The sequence below is a fragment of the Stenella coeruleoalba genome, assembly GCF_951394435.1.
Source record: "Stenella coeruleoalba genome assembly, chromosome: 5".
Taxonomy (NCBI): Eukaryota; Metazoa; Chordata; class Mammalia; order Artiodactyla; family Delphinidae; genus Stenella; species Stenella coeruleoalba.
In genome coordinates, this window is record NC_137150.1 from 37510134 (window position 1) to 37535030 (window position 24897).

The 24897-nt window shown below is 34.0% G+C and overlaps 1 protein-coding gene across 3 annotated transcripts in view; it reads left to right on the forward strand.

Moving 5' to 3' along the window:
• LEKR1 (leucine, glutamate and lysine rich 1) overlaps window positions 1-24897 on the forward strand; it is a 271681-nt gene that overhangs the window by 145504 nt on the left and 101280 nt on the right. The window lies entirely within an intron of this gene.

Below are 24897 nucleotides of genomic sequence, written 5' to 3' on the forward strand. Positions count from 1 at the left end.
CCATTCCTATTCTGCCATTTAGAGTGGCAAGTATTAAGTGAATATATTAAAGACATTTCAAGTACAAAGTGAGATTTCAGGAAAACAAAGTAGAATTTTCTTTTGTATATCATTATTCCCAGTGGATGGTGGTTTAGAGTACTGAAGGAAAATATAGCATATGCTGTTATATAAGGTGATTCCAAATTTTTAGGCATTTCTTCATTTTCCCAAATGAAAAGGTTAAAAATTATGTTTTGGAAACCTTGGGCAAGGTTTTAAAATTTTTACCTTAGAACAATGAGTATGTTAGCAGTAAGGCTATGGGGTTTGTACTTTTTCCTGAAGGCAGTAAGGAATCTTTGAAAATTGGTAATCAGGAGAATGATATAACACAAGCAGTGTTTTAGCAAAATTAAGCTACTATCAACATATGGAGGTGTTCCAAATATCAAGAAATTGGAGTCAGGTAGCCATTTAGAAAATATCATTGCTGGTAACCCAGTCCCTAGACTAACCATAAGAAACTGAAGTAGGGTAGAGAACTAACATTTTTTAGGTCCTAATGTGTGCTAGAAACCATGTTAGCACTGTACATAAATTACTTCTGTCACTTCTGACAATGATCATGAATAGCAGGTATAATTATCCCATCTTACAGAGGAGAGAATGAAGGTCCAGAGAGGTAACATACTTGTTCCCACATAGCTGGTAAATGGCAGGGAGTGAAAGCAAACCTAGTTGGACTCCAAGACTCATGCTCGTCCCACTATGTCTCCTTGGCCCTCTCCATGGCCACACTGGGAAGGCTTAAATAGAATCAGGGTTGAGAGGACTACCCAGGAATAGAGAGGTAAACACCTGGCTGAGTAGACAAGGGCGAGAAAGAAGTCGCAGAGGGCTCTGAACTTCTTTGCTTGGAAGTCTTTAATGATGGAAGCACACCACAGACTAGAGAAATCTGGAGAGGAACTGATTCTGAAAGAGAAGAGAAGTTGTCACATGAACTTGGAAGCAATATGGAACTAGATACAAACTTTAAAATCAGATATTTTACTTTTTCTCTTGTGAATTACCTATTCATAGATCTTGCCAATGTTCTATTATATTACTAGAATTTTCCTTAACAATTTTTAAGAGCAGTTTGTATAGTAAAGTAATTATCTTCTCTATTCAATTTTTTTCTAATGTATAATTTGTCTATTGACTTTTCACAGTAAATTGCACCATATCAAAGTTTTTCTTTTGGGTGTCATCAAATTAATGTCTTTTATTGTTTCTGGTTAGTCTTGGTTAAAACAGTCCATTCCATTCCTAGATTATACATATGGTCTCTTGGGTTTTCTTTCATTTAAGTCAGTAGCACGTATGGAATTTATTTTTTATATGATGTGAGATTTGGGGCTCCAGTTTTATTCTTTCCAAATACATAGCCAGTTGTATCAGTATTATGTATTAAATAATCCATCCTTCTCCCACTAAATAAACCTACTACCTGTCATATGTCAAAATTTCACAAATGCTAGTATCTATTATTGTATTCTCTTTTCTGTTCCACTGATTTATTAGATGTACCATTAGTATCATATTCATTTGACTTAATAGTATATTCTCATAGCTGGTAAAGTTTATTCTCTGTCCTTTGTTCTTACTTTTTAAATATATATTTGAAGGCAGTTATTCTTTGATTTGAATTTTAAGATCATTTATTTACCTCTAATCCAAAGACTCTGATAGATATCTAGTAAAGTTTTTCTCTTCCAGTCTGTATACTTTTATTACATATTCACAGCAGGTATTCTTCCATATAAACTTTAAGATAATATCATTAAATTCTGATATTAACAGGGATTCTAATTGGGATTACATTATATTTATACTAATTTTTAGAGAATTGACATTTTTAGTGATACTAAGTCTTTTTAATATTATAAAAGTTTATTCATTCAAGATATGGTATGTCCTTATGTTGTTTTATGTTCTTTAATATAATTTTATAGTTTTATTTGAATGTTTCTTTGCCATTCTTTTAAAACTTATGACTATCATATTTGCATCTACTGTGAATGAACTATTTGCTCTATCTCAATGTCCTGATATTGGTAGATGAAAAAAGGCTATTGATTTTTATATATTTGTCTCATATCCATTAAATTTACAAAATTCTCATATTACTTCTAGTAGTTTTTATTTAGTGTCTCTTGGATTTTCTAGCTGTGCATTTATATGACCAGCCCCAATGCCCCCCAAAAAGAGTTCATGTATTCTTTTCCAATGTTTATATATTTTATCTTATTTCTTGTCTTGTTCATATCTTATTAAATCTATTTGAACCTCTGAAACTGTGTTAAATAATAATGGTGACAGTGATCATCCTTGTCTACTTCCTGATTTTAATTGAAATCATTCGGTGTTTTTCCACTTGGAATTATATTTGATGTTTGGGTTTTGGTAAATATTGTTTATTTTTAATCAAATATTTTCCTTCTATTCCAACTTTACTTAAAAGTTTTATTAGAAATGCTTCTGGATTTTGTTATATGCCTTTTCAGCATCTATTGATATTAAACATGTTTTTTCTCCTTTAACCAGCTGGTAAAATGGATTTGTATTACTAAATTTCCTGATACTACTTTTTTACATATCATTTTCTACATGGTTATATTTTATTTATAAGTTCAGTACCTACATTTATAAATGAGATTGGTCTATAATTTTTCTTTATTAAGGGGCACTAATTAGAGTTTTGTGTTAAAATTAAGTGATGTTAATAAATAGGTTTAATAACATTTGATTGTCTGTTTTTTAAAGGTTAGATAAAACTTGAATGTGAACCCAGTATCATTAAGTAAAATTCAATTATGAACTCATCTGATTCTGGTGCCTCTTTAAATGGTAATTATTTAATGTTTCCAGAGTTTTCTGTAGTAATTTGACTATTTAAATCTTCAGTTCTTCTGAGCTGTTTTTATTATTTATATTTTGACAGGAAATCATTCATTTTTCTCTAAGATTTCAGATTTGTATCCATAATATGGCATGTAGTACTCTTATTTTTAAAATATCTCCTCTATCTGTGGTGATACCTGATTTCTGATTTTTAATGGTATCTACTTTTATTTATCTCTTATTATTTATCAGGCTTTCAAAGAATTAGCTTTTGGGTTTTTTGTTTTTAATGCTTTCTACTACTTTTATATTCCATGACATTACTTTTGACTTCTATGTTTATTAATTTTTTCTTCCTGGTTTCTTTTTGTTTTTTGTTTTCATTTTTTAGACTTCTGAAAAGACTACTAAGTTCTTTTAGTTCTCATCTTTTTTGTTTAATAATAGAGGCATTTCAAAGTATAAATTTTTGTTTGAGTAAACTTTGTATCTCATAGCTTTTAATATTATTTTCTTTTTCAATGCTATCTAAATACTCTGTATTTCTTATTTTTTCTTAGATTAAAGGGTTATCTAGGAATATATTTCTTAGTTTCTAATTTGTTGTGCAAGGGAGTTACTTTTTTATTATTTATTTAACTTAGGGATATTCTGATTAAATAATGTGACATAATACCTCTATGAATTTGTTAAGCTTTTCTTTATGTTGAGTACATGATCAGGTTTTGTAAATGTTCCTTAGAAATTCAAAATAAAATATAATTCTCAACTTGATGGATGTAATGCTAACTTAGCTAGGTGTAGAATACTTGAGTTCTTTTCTCTCAGTAGACTGTTTATGCTAATGCTTTGACTTCTAGCTTTCAGTGTTGCAAATGAGAAATCTACCTACAGCTCTTATTCTTTTTCCTTTAAAGATAACTCATCCATTTACCTGAAAGCTTGTTAGATTTCCCTATCTTTTTTTTTTTTTTTTTCATTGGACCTCAGGATTATTCAGTTGGATCACTCAGTTTCTTCATGACATGTACACTGGCTAGGACTTCATATACAGTTTTGACTAGAATAGGGATAGTGGGCATCCTTGTACCATTCACAATTTTACAAAAACACACTGCTAAATAACTTTGGGGTTTAAGCAGAAATTATAATGAATATAAAATATCTGGAATTGAATGGTATTAAAAAACACTATGCATCAAAAACTTGTGGGATGTAGCCAAAGTGGTGCTTTAAATACTTACATCAGAAGGAGGGAATAAACTCAAAGAACATAGAAGAAAAAATACAATAAAAATAAAAGCAGCTGTCAGTGAAATAGAAAACAAAAATATGATAAAAAAGATCAATAAAACAAAACATTGATAAAAAATAAAATAAAATAGACAAACCTCTAGCAAGTTTGATCATAGGAAGAGAGAAGATACAAATGAAAAATATAAGGCATGAAACAGAAACAGTGGCTACAGGTAAAAAGTAGAAAGAAAAGTGAATACTGCCAACAACTTTTGCCAACAACTTTGAAATCTTAGATGAAACGGACATATTATTAGAAAAATATATCTTACCAAGACTTACTCAGAAAAATTAAATGTTCCTATAACTATTCAAGAAATTGCAGCAATATCTGCTCACCAGGAAAGGGCTAGATTATTTAACAAGCAAGTTCTACCAACTTTCAAGAAACAGAGGATCCTAATTTTACACAATATTTTCTAAACAACCAAAAATTGGAAATATTTCCCAACTCACCCTACAAGGCAAGGGTAACCCTGTTACCAAAATCAAGACAAAGACATTAAAAGAAAAGAATATTATAGACCTATTTATATTATGAATATCAGTGTAACAATTTCAGCAGTATATTTGATACTTTAAAAAATATTTTGAACCACTTGAATGTATTACTCATATAAAAAATTAATGAAGTTATAAGTAAAATAAAACTCCTACTATGCCATGCTGTTATTTTAGACTTCAGAGAGAAGAACAAATTTAGGACAGATTTGCTAAAATATACATTTCACAGTTATACATAACTTTCCCAAAAATGCAATTCACCCCAAAGATTATTATCCTTATTTCTCTTTTATTTCATCATTTTAATGTGGTTTCTAAGATAAGCCATTTCCTTGAATGTTTTAGTTTCTTAAAAGAACAGTGAGACATTAGGGAACATATCTTATATTGCATGTAACAGGTAGTTAAGGGGTAAGTCAAGTAACTACCTTTCTATGTTTGAAAAAAAAGTGATTTATGGGAATGAAGACAAGAGAAGAAAGGGAAAACATTTTCACTAACTAGGAACTCTCTCTGTATCAGTCATTTGACTAGCACTAAGCATTTGACTAATTTTCCCTTATCTAATCCTCACAGTATTCTAATGTGAAAGCTTTTATTCTTCCTATCAGACATAGAGACGTAGGCCATGGTCACACTGCTGAGATTCAAACCCAGGTCTCTGTTGGGACAAAGCCTGTTAGCTCATTAATCATTTCTGTCAATTCCAAAAAGGCATATGAAAACACTGAACTCCTTTTCCTTTAAAAAAAAAAAAAAAAAAAAGAGGTGGTGGATTTTACCCCTTTCACAAAAATGGACCATTGGCCTAGCAAGTCTTCTAGGAATTAAAGCTAGGACAGTGTTTTCCAAAATTGCCTGACCACAGGAACATCTGGGACTGTGGAAATGCATGTGTGGGGATAATAAAGGAACGTATTGAAAATGTACATTCTTGCATATCAGTCGGAACATACTGAGTATCTCCAAGATTCTAAGACTCTCTACTTTTAATAAGTGCTCGAGGTGGTTCCTATGATGAGGAAAATTTGGTACTAGCTTAACAATAAGAATAAGGAAAATAGGAAAAAGCATGTTCACATTGTAGCACAGTAAAAAAAAAAAAAGAAAGAATGAAATGCCTTAATTTAAAAGAAGTGCATTGGCACTGGCTCCACTATCCTTTGGCTTTTTAAGATTCGATGTTTTGTCTCTTCACTCTTTACTCAGATTTAAGCTTTACAAAGGGAGTCTCTGGTCTTAACGTTTTGATGAAGGCTGGTAGCTGTGAGGCTGACGCACTGAAGAAATTAGTAGGAACGAAAATTGTAGAGAAGGAGTATGAAAGATGAAGATCTGGGACGCTTATGTTAAGCTTTAGAAAACAGAGCAGGCCCGGCCCCTCGAGCATCAGGGCTACTGAGTCGCCGGGTCCTGGGGCTTTCCATCCTCTGCCACTCGAGAGATGGCACTTTTTAAAAGAGAAAAATGGGTGTTATTTTTATTTACTTTTTTGTAAAGTGATTTTACGTCTTCTCTTTGAGGCTTGGGATGATCCTTTGTCTGCACTGTGTACAATAATTGTTTCCCTCTGACTCATTGCTTGCAGCTCAGTGGGCTGTGTGCTGAGGATCCATCCGCTCCTGGGACACGTTGCTGTAACAATGCTAATAAAACGTCTCTTTGTAAAAAATATATATAATAAATAGAATAGAATAGAATAGATTAAGCATTAGTGAGGTTTTTTAGTTGCAAGTACCAGAAACTAACTCTAATCATCAAAGAAATTTACTGAAGGGATATTATTTATATATTCAGAATCTTTGAGAAGGTGGAAGAATCAGGCCTAGAAGATGGTTAGAAAACCGTGAAGCTAGAACTGCCAGAAACACAGCCAAAATCATGCCACAAGAACCATCTGGAAGGGTACAGCTGCTGTGTCCTTAAAGCACTGGACACCCTGCACGATCCCCTACTTACTCCTATGGTCTTGAACACCGATTGATCTTGGAATGAATTCTCTACTGCTTCTGCTGCTTGGTGTCAATTGCAGTCATGTCAGATCTTGGAAAAAACATATTTTTTAAATAGTCTGGAAAGTAAGAACCACGTTTGGCTGCCTAGCTCTAGCATATTTTGAATATGTTATTATAGGAGTGTGTAGAAGCTGTAAAAATGGCAATGTTATTTTTAGAACAGAATAGCAAATACAGAAGTCGAATCTATTTTAATATAAGGATCATTAACAAATGGGAAAAGCAAAATTATGTAATAAGTGGTGTAGGGGTAACTAAAACAAAATAACCCAAAATACACCCAAATAAACCTCGAATTAAATAGAAAAAAAAATAACAGGAAAAACTAGCACCAAAAAAAGATACAGAACTTACCCTAATCGCAGAGGGATAAAGCAGCACTTCAGAAATTGCAAAGAGTAATATTAACAGATTTTGCCTATAAAAATATATAATCTCTGAATTCAAAAACTGCCAAACCTAAAAATAGAAGATGGACAAAAAAATATTTGTATCATATATGGTATGCAAAATGTTACTATCCATACCATATAAAGAATTTATTCAACTGTGTGAGAAAACTCCAAGACCCCAAGCAGGCGAATGGTTGAAAAACAGAAACAGATAATTAACACAGGAAATTTGGTAAACAAGCAAGAAACATTGAATTACCAATAACTAAACAAAAATAAAACATTTACCTCCTTTTAAATTAGTACAAAGACTTTAGTGATAAAGCTTCCCTTCCTTTGGTGATAAAAAATTGTTATTATATTTCTCTAACCCATAAAAATATTTGTGATCAAGTAATCTCTTTGTGAATTTATGTTTAGAAAACTGCAGAAGAATGTTATTTATATGCAAAGATTATATTTTTAATAGTGAGTGATTAGGAATAATTTATTCCTAACTCTAATGAAATGGGTAATAAATTATCATATACCATCACTTGGAACATTATTTAGAGTTTTTAAAAAATATTTTGGGGGGATAGTTGATTTACAATGTTGTGTTAATTTCAGGTGTACAGCAAAGTGAATCTGTTATACATACACATATATCCCCTCATTTTTAGATTCTTTTCACATATAGGCCATTAAAGATCAGTGAGTAGAGTTCCCTGTGCTATACATTAGGTCCTTATTAGTTATCTATTTTATATACAGTAGTGTGTATGTGTCAATCCCAATCTTCCAATTTATCCCTCCTCCTCCTTACCCACCAGTAACCATAAGTTTGTTTTCTACATCTGTAACTCTATTTCTGTTTTGTAAATAAGTTTATTTGTACCCTTTTTTTAGATTCCACATATAAGTGATATCATATGATATTTGTCTTTCTGTGTCTGACTTACTTCACTCAGTATGACAGTCTCTAGGTCCATCCATGTTGCTGCAAATGGCATTATTTTGTTCTTTTTTATGGCTGAGTAATATTCCGTTATATATATGTACCACATCTTCTTTATCCATTCGTCTGTCAATGGACACTTAGGTTGCTTCCATGACCTGGCTATTGTAAATAGTGCTGCAGTGAACATTGGGGTGCATGTGTCTTTTTGAATTATGTTCTTCTCTGGGTATATGCCCAGTAGTGGGATTGCTGGATCATATGGTAGCTCTATTTTTAGTTTTTTAAGGAACCTCCATAGCATTCTCCATAGTGGCTGTACCAGTTTACATTCCCACCAACAGTGTAGGAGGGTTCCCTTTTCTCCACACCCTCTCTAGTATTTATTGTTTGTAGATTTTTTGATGATGGCCATTATGACTGGCGTGAGTTGATACCTCATTGTAGTTTTGATTTTCATTTCTCTAATAATTAGTGATGTTGAGCATCTTTTCATGTGCCTCTTTGCCATCTGTATGTCTTCCTTGGTGAAATGTCTGTTTAGGTCTTCTGGCCATTTTTTAACTGGATTGTTTGTTTTTTTGATATTGAGCACCATGAGCTGTTTGTATATTTTGAAGATTAATCCTTTGTTGTTTCACCTGCAAATATTTTCTCCCATTCTGAGGGTTGTCTTTTTGTCTTGTTTATGGTTTCCGTTGCTGTGCAAAAGCTTTTAAGTTTAATTAACTCCCATTTGTTTATTTTTGTTTTTATTTTCATTACTCTAGGAGGTAGGTTGAAAAAGATCTTGCTGCAAATTATGTCAGAGAGTCTTCTATGTTTTCCTCTAAGAGTTTTATAGTATCCAGCCTTACATTTAGGTCTTTAATCCTAAATCCTAGGGTGTGTTCTAATTTCATTCTTTTACATGTAGCTGTTCAGTTTTCCCAGAACCACTTATTGAAGAGACTGTTTTTCTCCATTGTATATTCTTGCCTCTTTTGTCATAGATTAGGTGTCCATAGGTGCGTGGGTTTATCTCTGAGCTTTCTATCCTGTTCCATTGATCTATATTTCTGTTTTTGTGCCATTACTATACTATCTTGATTATTGTAGCTTTGTAGTATAATCTGAAGTCAGGGAGCCTGATTCCTCCAGCTCCATTTTTCTTTCTTAAGATTGCTTTGGCTATGTGTGGTCTTTTGTGTTTCCATACAAATTGTAAAATTCTTTGCTCTAATTCTGTGAAAAATGCCATTGGTAATTTGATAGGGATTGCATTGAATCTGTAGATTGCTTTGAGTAGTATAGTCATTTTCACAATGTTGATTCTTCCAATCCAAGAACATGGTAATCTCTACATCTGTTTGTGTCATCTTTTATTTCTTTCGTCAGTATCTTATAGTTTTCTGAGTGTAGGTCTTTTGCCTCCATAGGTAGTTTTATTCCTCAGTATTTTATTTTTTTTGATGAGATGGTAAATGAGATTGTTTCCTTGATTTCTCTTTCTGATCTTTCATTGTTAGTGTATAGGAGTGCAAGAGATTTCTGTGTATTAATTTTATATCCTGCAACTTTAGCAAATTCATTGATGAACTCTAGTCATTTTCTGGTAGCATCTTTAGGGTTTTCTATGTATAGTATCATGTCATCTGCAGACAGTGATAATTTTACTTCTTCCTTTCCGATTTGGATTCCTTTTATTTCTTTTTCTTCTCTGATTGCCATGGCTAAACCTGTGTTGAATAATAGTGGCAAAAGTGCACATCCTTGTCTTGTTCTGATCACAGAGGAAATGCTTTCAGTTTTTCACTATCGAGAATGATGTTTGCTGTGGTTTTGTCATATATAGCTTTTATTATGTTGAAATGGTTTCCCTCTATGCCCACTTTCTGGAGAGTTTTTATCATAAATGGGTGTTATAAATAGATCAGCTGCATAAAGTGCAGCTGATCTATTCAGTTCTACATGTAGAGATTGGGTAGTTATAGATGTAATACAGATTCATCTAAAGGACAGTGTAATTGCAGAGCAAAATGACACATAATTTCAAAACTAAATTAGGGTTTCTGCTGCTGGTGTTGAATAGATTCACTCCATGGGTAACAATATCCAAACTGTGTTAACAGAGAAAGAAGCTATCTTAAAAGGCTATCTGTCACCTCTCTTTTGGTTGAAACCATTGAAAATTGGTATGTCAGAGTGGACAGGATCATTAAAGTTTCTCTTAATTCAAGATGACAAGTACCACTTCCTATGAACCTATCCATGAAGGGCACCAGGTTTTTTTGTTGTTGTTGTTTTACCCCACAACAATCTAATTCCCATGTTAAGTTCTCAGTAGAAATGTCAGACCATTTAGAAAAATGTTTATTAATATGCCTCCCTTACTTTATCTACAAGTACCTTCTGGCAAACTGATTGCACCAATGTATTGTTTCTCTCCAATTCATTTTACAAAAGTGGTTACAGTGGTTTAGGAAAGCTATAGAACTACAAGTGCAGGAAAGACAGCAAAGTTTCCATCTCAGGTCTTGGCAGTGTTGTATTCCCATACTTGGTACACTTTCTTCTCCCCTCTAGGGTCTATTGGGGACTTTCACAGGTGTTCCCACCTCCAGTGGCCCAGGCCAGCCCCTCTGCTCCCCTCCTCTTAGTACCTATTTTCTATTTGTTATAATCTGCCTTTATCTCTGCCCACTATCCATTGAACCAGCCTCTTACCACAACTCATCTGTTCCCATATGTTGGTGCTGGGCTGACCATATCCTGAGAATAACTTCATTTTTCAGCAAATATTTATTCAGCGTTAACCACATGCCAGCCAGCTGGCCTCGACTTCACTTTGACTTCTGGTGTGCAGGTGCTCTCCACCTGTTCACAGGTCTTCATTGGATGTCTGACCTCCTGGCTCCATACTGGTTATATGTGCCAACACTCTTAATTTTAGACATTCTTAACAGCCTTTTTTTTTTTTTTCCTCTATATTAAGAATATGCTATAAATTTCTCTAGCTCAAATTTTGTTGCCATTCAAATTACTTTACTTTTACTTTCTCTACGATGTTATGACATTTACTTTTATAATTTTCATGAACTTCAACAATCTTGCTTTAGTTGGCTTTCTTTTAAATGCCTGCCTAATTTTTCTATTACTAGCCAATTAATGTGCTTAAGATTTTCTGTTATCTCAATAATTATCATCGATAGCTTTTCCAGCTTATTAATATCTTTTCAAAATCATGTCAGTTATTTGAGAAGAGGAAAAACCATGCATCACAGTGAATATCTTCTCCCCAGATAAATCACTGGGTTAACATAATGGGCATAGCATTTTAGATTTTCTTTTGGCAAATGAAAATAAGGGCAGACTGATAAACGACTCATCTCTTGACTCTCCCTGTGTCTTGTTTGAAGAAACATAATTATTTGTTCAAAGCATACAATAGAAAGTATTTAAATTGACTTTTCAATATGAGCTTTGTAAATGGCTTTTTATAATTAATAATCTTAAGTCCAATTCTAAGCATTTGCATTCTTTATATTCTTTCTTACAAGTCATGTTACTGGCTTCTCCACAGTTGCAGAACCAGCTTTAAGTGATAAGCATCACAATAAGGCTTCTTTTCTAGTCCTAGCTGAATATCTCCCCTTCTGTTTTCCTAGGCTAATTTTCTGTCCCACCTTCTGTCCCCTGTTTTTTCTTTCAGAGTATTCAAATGCTTTACTATCTATTTCCCCTGTATCTTGCAACCTCTTAATTCATCTCACTTGAACTTCTGTACTGTGGCCTGTTATTATTTATGCTGTTAGTTGTTACTTATTCTCTCTTAGGTTCTCTTAATAAATGAGTTAACACGTCATACTTTTAAGTAACATGAAACATATTTTTATGTTCTGAATTTTTGTTTGTTTGTTTGTTTTGTGGTACGCGGGCCTCTCACTGTTGTGGCCTCTCCCGTTGCGGAGCACAGGCTCCGGACGCGCAGGCTCAGCGGCCATGGCTCACGGGCCCAGCCGCTCCGCAGCACGTGGGATCCTCCTGGACCGGGGCACGAACCCGTGTCCCCTGCATTGGCAGGCGGACTCTCAACCACTGCGCCACCAGGGAAGCCCCCATATGTTCTGAATTTTTAAACCTGTGAATACTATGTCATTATTGTGTTTACTTATAAATAAAGTTTAAAGTTCTAATATTTCATAATCCCATACCTCCTACTTTTAGAATAAATTTATATTTCTCCATTTTAAACTGTCTGTTGTGTCTTCCAGCCTCTACCCCTCTACCCACGTTCCCCACCAATGTGGTCTTAATTGAAATCATGCTAGGCCAAGAATCAGAAGATGATAACCCTCTATATATTAGCCAGGTGGCTCTGACATGACATTTAGCCCTGATGAGTGTGTGTCCACATCTAAGTAACTAATGGGTTCGACTAAGACCTCGGAGGCCCTTTCGGGCTCTCATAGGCTGTAATTCTTATCCTAACTCTGATGCCTTTTGCTTGTTTCCAATATTACATAAATATTTGTATTTCTACATTGATACTTTTTTCTTTTAAATCACCGCTGAACAATTTCAACTTTTATTCAAGAATATAGTCTTTATGATCATTACTTTTCTACATAAAAATTTTAACTTCGTTTTGCCCACATTTCCCTTTTGTCTTTTGAGACATAGATGCTTGAAAACTTAAGTAATATGATAAGTCTAGTCCATATATTTAATAGTGGTTTAAGAGTATATCATAGACACTAATTAGCAGCCTAACTATTAATGTCAAACTTTCATCTTTTTCATAGGAAAGTAACTTATAAAATGAAATTTTAGAGGCTAAATTCTTGGTTCCCTTTTAAAGATTTATTCACATAACTTTTGTAATTTTATGTTTAGCTCACACTAATATAACTTCCAAAATGTATAGTTTATCTCAATTGATAGTACTCCTCATAGAGGTCATTGTGACCCACAAACCTGTCTACTTAAATGATTTTCCTTCCACCTGATAGAAAAGAGTGTCCTTTACTTTTTGTCAGCAGTCACAAATATTGGAAGACACAGTTCAGAAAAATCACTTTAGCATTAATGTTCTTCCTAAAATTTATTTGACCAAGTTTCATATTTATTCCTAGTGAAAACACTTTTGGATGGATTTTTTTTCTTTCAGGAAGCTCTTTAGTATAATAAATAATACATAAATATTAATTATTTTGCACATAATGTTTTACCATCCTATTTGAACTTTTTAAAAATAGCCTTATTGAGAAATATTTTAAATATCATAAAATTTGTGCATTTTAAGAGTACAACCCAGTGGGTTTTAGGATATTTACAGAATTGTATGACCATCACCATGATCTAATTTTAGAGCATTTCTATCATCCCCAAAAGAAACATCCTAGTCATTAATAGTCCTTTCCTTTGCCCTCCTGCCCCTCCCCACCAATAATTAATTTACTTTCTTTCTCTATAGATTTGCCTGTTCTGGACATTTCATGTAAATAGTATCATATAACATGATCTTTCTTGTCTGGCTTCTTTGACTTACCATAATGTTTTTGAGTTTTATCCATGTTGTGGAATGTGTAAGTACTGCATTCCTTGATTAGTAGCTCCTCAAAGTGAAAGAAATCAAAATGAGTGATATGGTTCATTAAAAAAAAAATACTGTCCAGGAGTCAAACACTTCCACTTTCTGGCAAGTTTATGCCTTTTACAGGACTTCTGGATACGTTATCAATTTCTTTGACTCAGTTACTTCATCTATAAAATGGGAATATAATAGCTTTCCTTAACTACCTTGGAGTGTTAGGAGAATCAACAGATAAAATGTAGGAGCACAAAATAACTACACATATAGAAAATATTAAACCACCATTCTAAAGTGGTTTTTCTGGTATGATAGCAAACCAAATGATTATATTTAGGATAAAAGTAGTAGAATTTCCTTAAATGCTCCTTTAATGACCAAGGAAAACTATGAATTTTAATTTGTTTACCCAAAGGTCCCTTTGCCTCGACTAATTTATTTTACAGTCAGCATTGGTTAGTTGTAACAACAGTTTGCCTGCTCTTAGAACAGGATGCTGAGGAAGGGAGTGGCTGTGATTAATTCAGGAGTCATCTATTGCATGGCAGATGGAAGAGTCTCTGAACAGAGTTCCACTCTGACCTTACCTGCCAGGCATGATTTTCACAGGGAGTTCACTGTGGTGAATTGACCAGCCCTATGATTCCTTTTGAAGCCTTGAACTCCTCCAGAAGGAATAATGTAACCTTGGCTTCCAAAAAAAGAAGTGCTGATTTTACAAACAGAAAACCAAGGAGGTTTGCAGTGATCCTTAGTTTTACTATATCCAACAGCTTTTTTTTTTTTAACGGAAAAAAATTCTTTATTTCAAAAACAGGTTTTCTCAAAGAGAAAGAAGTAGGAGTAGAGGTAGGGAAGGAGCTTATATTTATATTCTTTTTCAAATTCTTTTCCATTATGGTTTATCATAGGATATTCCAACAGCTCTTAAAAGAGGCTAGCTTGACATTGGGATACTGTGGGCTGCTTGGTTATCCTAGGGACTCTAGACCAGTTGCAAACCAAATGGTCTTAACTAGAACTCAGAGAGTTCTTATGTAAAACCAGGTCACAACTGGAATATGGAGAGTAACAAGGGTCTCCTGTAGAAGCCACTTCGTCTTTGATCACTGGTGTCTTATAAGATTATCTTTGTTTCCTTTATTTTTCGTTTGCTTCCAACTTTGAGCTTTCCTATAAAGATTATCTCTGTTTACATATTTTCTCCATTTTACAAATGTTTGAATCTTAGAATGTTCTACAGTGATCTTAAGCATCCACTCCGTAGGGTGGTTACCTCTTCTCTGAGACTTCTTTCTCACCTTTGAGATAGCGGTAATTCTGGTTTATTATCTAGTCATGTTTCACCTGTGCCATTGCAACCTTCTTCCTCTCCTCATTCTGCCCCTCCAGCATGGTTTTTCTCTTTTAAGGCTAGGTCTTAGCCTTACCACTTTCTCTGACTTCTCCTTAACTGCACCATCCTCCCCAGGTCCTTGGGTTAAATTTTATACATCTTTTTTTTTTAATCCTGTGGACTCTGTCCTTTGCCTCAATTCCTAAGTCTCCCTCTCTCAGAAAGATTCGGACCATTCATTCTTTCTTCATTATTGAAATATAGCTGACTTACAATATTGTGTTAGTTTCAGGTGAATGACATAATGATTTGACAATTGCAGACATTATGAAATGATCACCACAATGTCTAGTAACCATCTGTCCCCATATAAAGTTATTACAATATTTTGGACCATCTTCCTAATGCTGTATATTATATCCATGTGACTTATTTATTATGTAACTGGAGATCTATACCTCTTAATCCCCTTCACCTATTTCACCGCCCCCTACCCCTTCCCTCTGGCAACTACCCATTTGTTCTCTGTGAGTCTGTTTTCATTTTGTTTGTTTTGTTTTTTACATTCCACGTATCAGTGAAATCATGCATATTTGTCTTTGTCTGACTTATTTTACTTAGCATAATACCCCCTAAGACCATCCTTGTTGCAAATGGCAAGATTTCATATATTTTAGGGCTGAGGAATATTCTCTTGTATATATATACCACACCTCCTTTATCCTTCTTTATCCATATATCTTTATCCATATATCTTTATCCATATATCCAATACAATTATTATTATCCCCCCATTTATAGATCACCTACCAGAGAGTGTGGGTCTTGACTATATTGTTTCTCTGACCCTCCTATTTGTCTCATTGTAGTTCCTTCTTTATATCTTTAGTTGTGGAAAATCTTTTCTGTTAGTCTTCAGGTCATTCTTATAGATAATTACTCTGTAAACAGTTGTAATTTTGGTGTGCCCATAGGTAGGAGGTGACCTCAGGGTCTTCCTACTGCACCATCTTGGCCACTCCTTGCCCCATTTATTCTTTCTTCAATTCTGTACTTGTGGCGTAATGTGATGCAGTCCTCTTTCTAAGTCATCTTCTGCCCATTCAGTCACCAGTCAATTGATTTGGTCATTCAGCATTATTAATTAGACACCTATATCATGAAGTCTAGGCTTGATTAGGAGCAGATCTTCTGTATTACACATAGCTTCTACACTAAGCATGCTGCATTCTCAGGAAAGCTTCAGCCGACCAGTGAGAGGAGGGAGTGATCCTCTGCCCTATCCCTAACACCCATATGAACACACTCCTGACAACACTCACAGCCACTCTTTCACACATGGACTCACCCAGGCACACAGCACACCTGCTGTTCATAGACATTTAAAAATCATCCACATTTATGGGCCATGAGTAATAGCAACACTAACTGAATGAGAAATAAATGACCCATCACCCTTCCCCACCCCTTGTTCAATGTCTCACTTCTTACCAGCATCTCTTTCCTACTAGCTAATCACTAATACTCTCCTTACATCATTAAAAAAAAAAAAAAGTCATTCCTATGAAGTAAAGTAGCTTTCCTACTACAGTCTAAATAATAGCTAACATTCACAAGGCATTAACCACATGTCAAACACAGTGAAGCCACTGTGTACCCCCTTATTATAATCCTCCTGCACTAAGCCCTTTTATTATCTCCAATTTACAAATGAGATTACTGGGGCTTAAAGGAGTTAAGTCATTTGCCCAAGGCAACAGCCACTAATCAGCAGAATTGGAACCTGAGTCCAGAGCTATGCTGCCAAAACTTGGGCTCTTAACTGCTTGAACTCCACTGCTTGTGAGCATCAAAGCATACACATTGTTATATTAACTTATACTTCAGAGAAAGCTACTATACCAGGTACTTCCATTACTGGTAGTAAAAACAAGTTTCTATAAGGGGAAGGCAGAAGAGGTCCAGAGAATAGTAGACACCTGGCGGTGGGTTACACAAATGCTTGATAGGTTATGAAATAGGTTGTAAGATGGGTATATGTATATTATGTTGTTCAGTGTTAGGCCACCTTAATATGATTCTTTTGTTCTCTATTACCAAAATAAGCCATGTTCCCTATTGATTAGGAAATTCCAACATTCGCATAGTTTTGTAAACATTTGATATGTATCCTCCTAGACTTTCTGTTTTGAAAAAATATATTTTTATGAGTGGAATAATAGAGTTTTATAATATCCACCTCCTCCATTTCTTCCATTATGAAATCTTTCCATGTCAAAAATATTCATAATATTCTGAATTTGGATGAATCATAATTTTTAATCATATCTTATTTTTGGACAATTGTTTATACTCTTTTCTGTTAAAATATTGTAATAAACATCCCCATAGCTAAATCTTTTCACATATATGTTAGTGTTGCCTTCAGATCGTTCTTAAAGTTATAAAATATTTTTGGTTTTATGCTTGCTACCTTTAAATTATGTAATTGTGTGGTAGACTTTTTATTTTTATTTTTTTAATAGCTACCCGGAGACAATAGAATGACATTTTATTTTATTTTTATTTTATTTTTGGCCATGCCCATGTGGTATACACGCTGTGGCGTGCAGGATCTTAGTTCTCCAACCGGGGATCGAACCTGTGCCCCCTGCATTGGGAGCACAGAGTCTTAACCACCGGACTCCGAGGGAAGTCCCCATGGTAGATTTTTTTTCTTTTCTTTTGCGGTACGCAGGCCTCTCACCGTGTGGCCTCTCCCGTTGCGGAGCACAGGCTCCGGACGCGCAGGCTAAGCGGCCATGGCTCACGAGCCTAGCCGCTCCGCGGCATGTGGGATCAGACCGGAGCACGAACCCGTGTCCCCTGCATCAGCAGGCGGACTCCCAACCACTGCACCACCAGGGAAGCCCCCCATGGTAGAATTTTTAAATGCAATTAGCACAAAGTAGTTTTGTAGCATGAAAACATTCTTTGGAAGAAATTCTTGCCCTTTGCCTATTTTGCTGCCATCCCAGCACAACAAGGAGAAAGGAAGCAGCAAAAAGAATCTGTGGGTACTCTGTGTGGCTGAAGATGCACTCCATCTCCTTTCCAGTTTGCATAGAATCAGTGCGGCACACAGGAATCTCTGTAAGCATTCTGATTGTAAAACACACTAATTGATTAAAGAAAGTTGATGTTTGTATGATTATGTGACTTTATTTGAAAATCTCTTAAATATTTTTAGATCTAAACTTCTGTATATTCCATTTATTCATTTACTTTATTATTAACCCTGTCTTTTTCTTTTTTAATCCCATACATGTTTTCAGCTAATATTCTGTTCAATATAAGTCCCTGTCCCTTCCTACTTACTTCACTCTAGGCTATCCATATCTATTACTAATATATTTCAGTCTTGAAAAATCTCATTATTTTATATATAAATAATATATAAATGCATATATAAAATGTGTACATGCATAAAATAATGAGATATATATAATTTTGTGAATTTACTTATTTGTACAAATTTATCAGAAAACAAAGTAATGTTCTCTTGTATTCAGAAGTTTCTAAATCATGAAGATTGCCAGTTGAGAAAGAGTGGTTAAATGATTTTTAGAATTTAAGACTCCTTCTATCTTATCCATCCATGATTTGTAATATTTTATAAGCCCCCATTAGTGACAATTATCTTTATATTATATTTGGCTGTTTTTAGTCTTCAGAATAAAAAATACAGTGGAAGTTTAGAAGCATCTTTTTTGCATTCTGAAGCAAATTCTTGATCCTTGGTATTAGAGGGAAATTTATTTCCAAATTTTAAATATCTGATTATCTCCTTAGCTTAATTTAATCCACTCTCCCCTCCCCACACAGACCCAGATAAATAATTTTCTGATTTTAATATAACTACATCTGGACCAAATTATAACTTATTAGCTGTATAGCCACACCTGTTCTATCATCTGATTTATAAAAATCTCCAAATGTTATTTCAGTCCCTTCTGGCATTATGCAGAAAATGTTAATATACTTCAAGTATACTTGTTTCAGAATAGATGTGAATTAAACCTCTGAAATATAAACCCTAAAATGAAATGAACTTTCCAAGTGGCTGTATTCACCATCTGAGCTTTATGAAATGTTTGCTTAAGTTAAAATATGTTAATTTGCAATTGATATAGTTGAATACTCATTAAAGAAATTTCTTCTGTTATTGGTATAGATTCTTAAATCTGTAAAGGTTTTCTCTGTTAATGCTCATTTAAAAAATTAAGTGATATATTACTTTTGTGAAGCACTAAGCTCATCAAACTGTGGTACAATAATTTATACATATAGATGACATCTAAATGCAAAATACTGATTGTGTTCATTCACATCAGTTATGTCTGATAAGAAATCCCACAACTTCAGCCACGTAATTAACTAACAACATAACTAAATAAAATCATTTAAAATTATAGAAAAGTAAAACAGGTTTAAGTTTAAAGGAGTTATTGATTTGTAATTTAAAACATAATCTATCATTCATGAAGGAAAATGAGACACTTGCTTATAATTTCTCTAAGGACAAGGAAATATATCTTATTGATATTTGTACGCTGAATCTAGCTAGCATGGATCCTACCTAAACAGAGTAGGGAGTCAATAAGCGTCTATTGAAATAAAATAACATATTTATAAGAAACTTGCCTTTTAACGCCAAGATACATATTAGGTGTTACCAATGAAAACTGCACAACTCTTTCAGTTCCATCCACTTTAATCTTAGGTACATAATTTTAAAAGTTTATTTGCTGGAATTCTTATTTCTAGTATTTCCAAAATTTCATTCATTCTTTCAACAGTAATTTGTTGAGCACCTTCCTTGTCTCAGACACTATGAGTATAAAAGATAAGGTTCCCACTGTCATGGAACTTACGTTCTAGTTAGTTTACATTAGGAAGATTAAATGAATGTAATGCACTTAGAATATAGTGTCTGGCACATAGTAAATACTCAACACTTACTATCTGTGATGGTGATGATGATGATGATGCTGATGACAATGATGATGGAAGATGTGAATATAAATGCTATTCAAAGCTATGAGACTAGATGAGATCAACTAGGGAGGAAATGCAGGTAGAGAAAAGGGCTAAGGACTGAACCTCTGGTGATTTCTAATATTTAGAATGTACCTAAGAATAAGAATCATCAATAGAGACTGAGAAGTAGCCAATGCAAAAGTGAACAAGGGTGGAGGAAACAAAAGAGTATAATGTAAAGGAAACCAGAGGAGTGTTTCAAAAAAGTAAACACTCCATGACATAAATCACAGCAAGATTCTTTTTGAACCACCTCCTAGAGAAATGGAAATAAAAACAAAAATAAACAAATGGGACCTAATGAAACTTAAAAGCTTTTGCACAGCAGAGGAAGCCATAAACAAGACAAAAAGACCACCCTCAGAATGGGAGAAAATATTTGCAAACAAAGCAACTGACAAAGGATTAATCTACAAAATTTACAAGCAGCTCATGCAGCTCAATAACAAAAAAACAAACAACCCAATCCAAAACTGGGCAGGAGAGCTAAATAGACATTTCCCCAAAGAAGATATACAGATTGCCAACAAACACATGAAAGAATGCTCAACATCACTATTCATTAGAGAAATACAAATCAAAACTACAATGAGGTATCACCTCACACCAGTCAGAATGGCCATCATCAAAAAATCTAGAAACAATAAATGCTGGAGAGGGTGTGGAGAAAAGGGAACCCTCTTGCACTATTGGTGGGAATGTAAATTGATATAGCCACTATAGAGAACAGTACGGAGGTTCCTTAAAAAACTAAAAATAGAACTACCATACGACCCAGCAATCCCACTACTGGGCATATACCCTGAGAAAACCATAATTCAAAAAGAGACATGTACCAAAATGTTCATTGCAGCTCTATTTACAATAGCCAGGACATGGAAGCAACCTAATCGACAGATGAATAGATAAAGAAGATGTGGCACATATATACAATGGAATATTACTCAGCCATAAAAAGAAACAAAATTGAGTTATTTGTAGTGAGGTGAATGGACCTAGCGTCTGTCATACAGAGTGAAATAAGTCAGAAAGAGAAAAACAAATACAGTATGCTAACACATATATATGGAATCTAAAAAAAAAAAAAAAAAAGGTTCTGAAGAAACTTGGGCCAGGACAGGAATAAAGACGCAGACATAGAGAATGGACTTGAGGACATGGGGGGCAGAGGAGGCGTAAGCTGGGATGAAGTGAGAGAGTGGCATGGACTTATATATACACTACCAAATGTAAAATAGATAGCTAGTGGGAAGCAGCCACATAGCACAGGGAGATCAGCTCAGTGCTTTTTGTCTACCTAGAGGGGTGGGAAGGAGATGCAAGCGGGAGGAGATATGAGGATGTATGTATATCTATAGCTGATTCACTTTGTTATACAGCAGAAACCAACACAGCATTGTAAAGCAATTATACTCCAATAAAGATGTTAAAAAATAAAGCAAAAAAAAGTAAACAATTGTGTCAAACGCTGCTGAAAGTTTGAATTAGATAATAACAGAGAATTAAATTTTGGAATTGCCAACATAGAGTCATTCATAACCTTGAAAAGTGCTATTTCTGCAGAGGATGAAGAAAACTATTGAAATGGATAGAAAAGAGACTGGGGAAAAGGCAAATCATGAAAAGGGAAATATGAATGACTAAGAAGTATAAAATGACATGATCAGCTTCAGTAGTAAGCAGAGAACTGCAAACTAAACCAACAATGAGGCACTACCTTTGCACCCTAAAAAAAAGATTTTTTTTAATACCTCTTCTAGTAAATATCAGGAAAGCAAGAACCGTCATTCAGTGAGCTGATGGTGTAAGCTGGTGCCTCCATCCTGGGAACCATTTGGCATTATTTAAGTATGTGTATCCCTATGACCTCATGAGTTCGCTCCAGGGATTATACTACAGAAAAACTCTGCTATAAGTACACAAGAAGATGGGTTAAAAGCTTTTTAAAAATTATTTATTTATTTATTTTTAATTGAAGTATAGCCGACTTAGCAATATTATAGTAGTTTCAAGTGTACAACAGAGTGATTCCATACTTTTATAGAATATACTCCATTTAAAGTTATTATAAAATATTGACTATATTCCCTGTGCTGTGTCTTACTCCCATTCTTGTATCTAATTTATTTTGTACGTAGTAGTTTGATCTCCTTCCCGCATTTTGCCCCTCCCTTCACACTTCTTCCAACTGGTAACCAATAGTTTGTTCTTTGTATCTGTGAGTCTGTTTCTGTTTTATCATTTGTTCATTTTTTTTATTTTTTAGATTCCACACATAAGTGATAACATACAGTATTTGTCTTTCTCTGTCTGACTTATTTCACTAAGCATAATACCCTCCAGCTCAATCCATGCTGCCGCAAATGGCAAAATTTCATTCTTTTCTATGGCTAATATTTCATTGTGTATATATATATATATATATATATATATATATACCACTTCTTCTTTATACATTCATCCATTGACAGGCACTTTGGTTGCTTCCATATCTTGGCTATCATAAATAATGCTGCTATGAACATTAGGGTGCATATATTTTTTTCAAATTTCAAATTTTGTTTTCTTTGGATATATACCCAGGAGTGGAATTGCTGGATCATATGGCAGTTCTATTTTTCTGTTTTTAAGGAACTTCCTTACTGTTTTCCATAGTTGCTGTAACAGTTTACAGTCACACCAACAGTGCACGAGGGTTCCCTTTTCAACACATCCTCATCAACACTTAACATTTTTTGTCATTTTGACAATAGCTGTACTGACAGTTGTGAGGTGATATCTCATTTGTTTGATTTGCATTTCCCTGATAATTAGTGATGTTGAGCATCTTTTCATGTGTCTGTGAGCCATCTGTATGTCTTCTTTAGAAAAATGCCTATTCAGGTTTTCTGCCCATTTTTTAATCATGTTGTTTGTTTTGATATTGAGTTATATTAGTTCTTTGTATGTTTTGGATATTAACCCTTATCAGACATATCATTTGCAAATATCTTCTCCCATTCAGTAGGTGGGTTGCCTTTTCATTTGGTTGATGGTTTCCTTTGCTGTGCAAAATGTTTTAAGTTTTATTATGTCCCATTTGTTTATTTTTGCTTCTGTTTCCCTTGCCCAAGGAGACGGATCCAAAAAAAAAAAACAAAACAAAACTCTAAGACCTATGTCAAAGAGTGTACTGCCTGTTTTCTTCTAGGAGTTTTATGGTTTCTGATCTTACATTTATATCTTTAATTCATTTTGAGTTTATTTTTGTATGTGGTATGAGAAGATGTTCTAATTTCATTCTTTTTCCTGTAGCTTTCTAGTTTTCCCAATACTACTTGTTGAAGAGACTGTCTTTTCCCCATTGTATATTCTTTTCTCCTTGGTCATAGATTCATTGACCATATGTGCATGGGTTTATTTCTGAGCTCTCTATTTGGTTCCATTGATCTGTGTGTCTGTTTTTGTGCCAGTACCATACTGCTTTGAATACTGTAGCTTTGCAGCATACTCCAAAGTCAAGGATCACGGTACCTCCACCTTCGTTCTTTTTTCTGAACATTGCTTTGGCTATTCAGGGTCTTTTGTGATTCCGTACAAATTTTAGGATTATTTGTTCCAGTTCTGTGGAAAATGTCATGAGTATTTTGACAGGGATTACACTAAATCTGTAGATTTCTTTGAGTAGTATGGACATTTTAACAATATTAATTCTTCCAATCCATGAACACAGGATATCTTTCCATTATTTGTATCATCTTCAGTGTCCTTCAACAATGTCTTATAGTTTGCAGAGTATTGGTCTTTCACCTCCTTGGTTAAATTTATTCCTAGGTATTTTATTCTTTTTGATGCAATTGCAAATGGATTGTTTTCTTAATTTTTCTTCCTGATAGTTCATTATTAGTGTATAGAAAAGCAACAGATTACTGTATATTTATCTTATATCCTGCAATTTTACTGAATCATTTATTAGTTCTAATAGCTTTTTAGATGGATACTTTAAGATTTTCTGTATATAATATCATGTCATCTGCAAATAGTGACAATTTTACTTCTTCCTTTCCAATTTGTATTCCTTTTATTTATTTATTTTTTATCATCTGATCGCTGTGGCTAGGACTTCCCATACCATGTTAAATATAAATGGCAAGAATGAGCATCCTAGTCTTGTTCCTGATCTTAGAAGAAAAGTTTTCAGCTTTTCACCATTAACTATAATGTTAGCTTGGGTTTTTCATAAATGGCCCTTATTATGTTAAGGTATGTTCTCTCTATAACAACTTTGATGAGAATTTTTATTATGAATTAATGTTGAATTTTGTTAAATGCTCTTTCTGAATTTGTTGAGATGATCATGTCATTTTCGTCCTTTATGTTGTTGATGTATATCACAATTTCACATAGATTAATTTACAGATATTGGACCATCCTTGCATCCCTGGGTTAAATCCCATGATCATGATGTGTGATCCTTTTTATGTATTGTTGAATTCACTTTGCTAATACTTTGTTGAGGACATTTGCATCTATATTCATCAGAGATATTGGTGTGTAATTTTCTTTTTTTGTAGTATCTTTGTTTGGTTTTGGTATCAGGGTAATAGTGGCCTTATAAAATGAGTTTGGGAGTTTTCCCTCCTCCTCAGTCTTTTGGAATAGTTTGAGAAGGACAGCTATTAACTCTTCTTTACATGTTTGGTAGAATTGCCTTGTGAACCTGTCTGATTATGGACTTTTGTTTGCTGGAAGTTTTTTGATTACTTATTCAGTTTCAATACTAGTAATAGGTCTGTTCAGATTATCTATTTCTTCCTGATTCAGTCTTGTATGCTTCTGGGAATTTATTCATTTCTTCTACGTTGTCCCAATTTGTTGGCATATAACTGTTCGTAGCATTCTGTTTCTCTTGTTTGTAT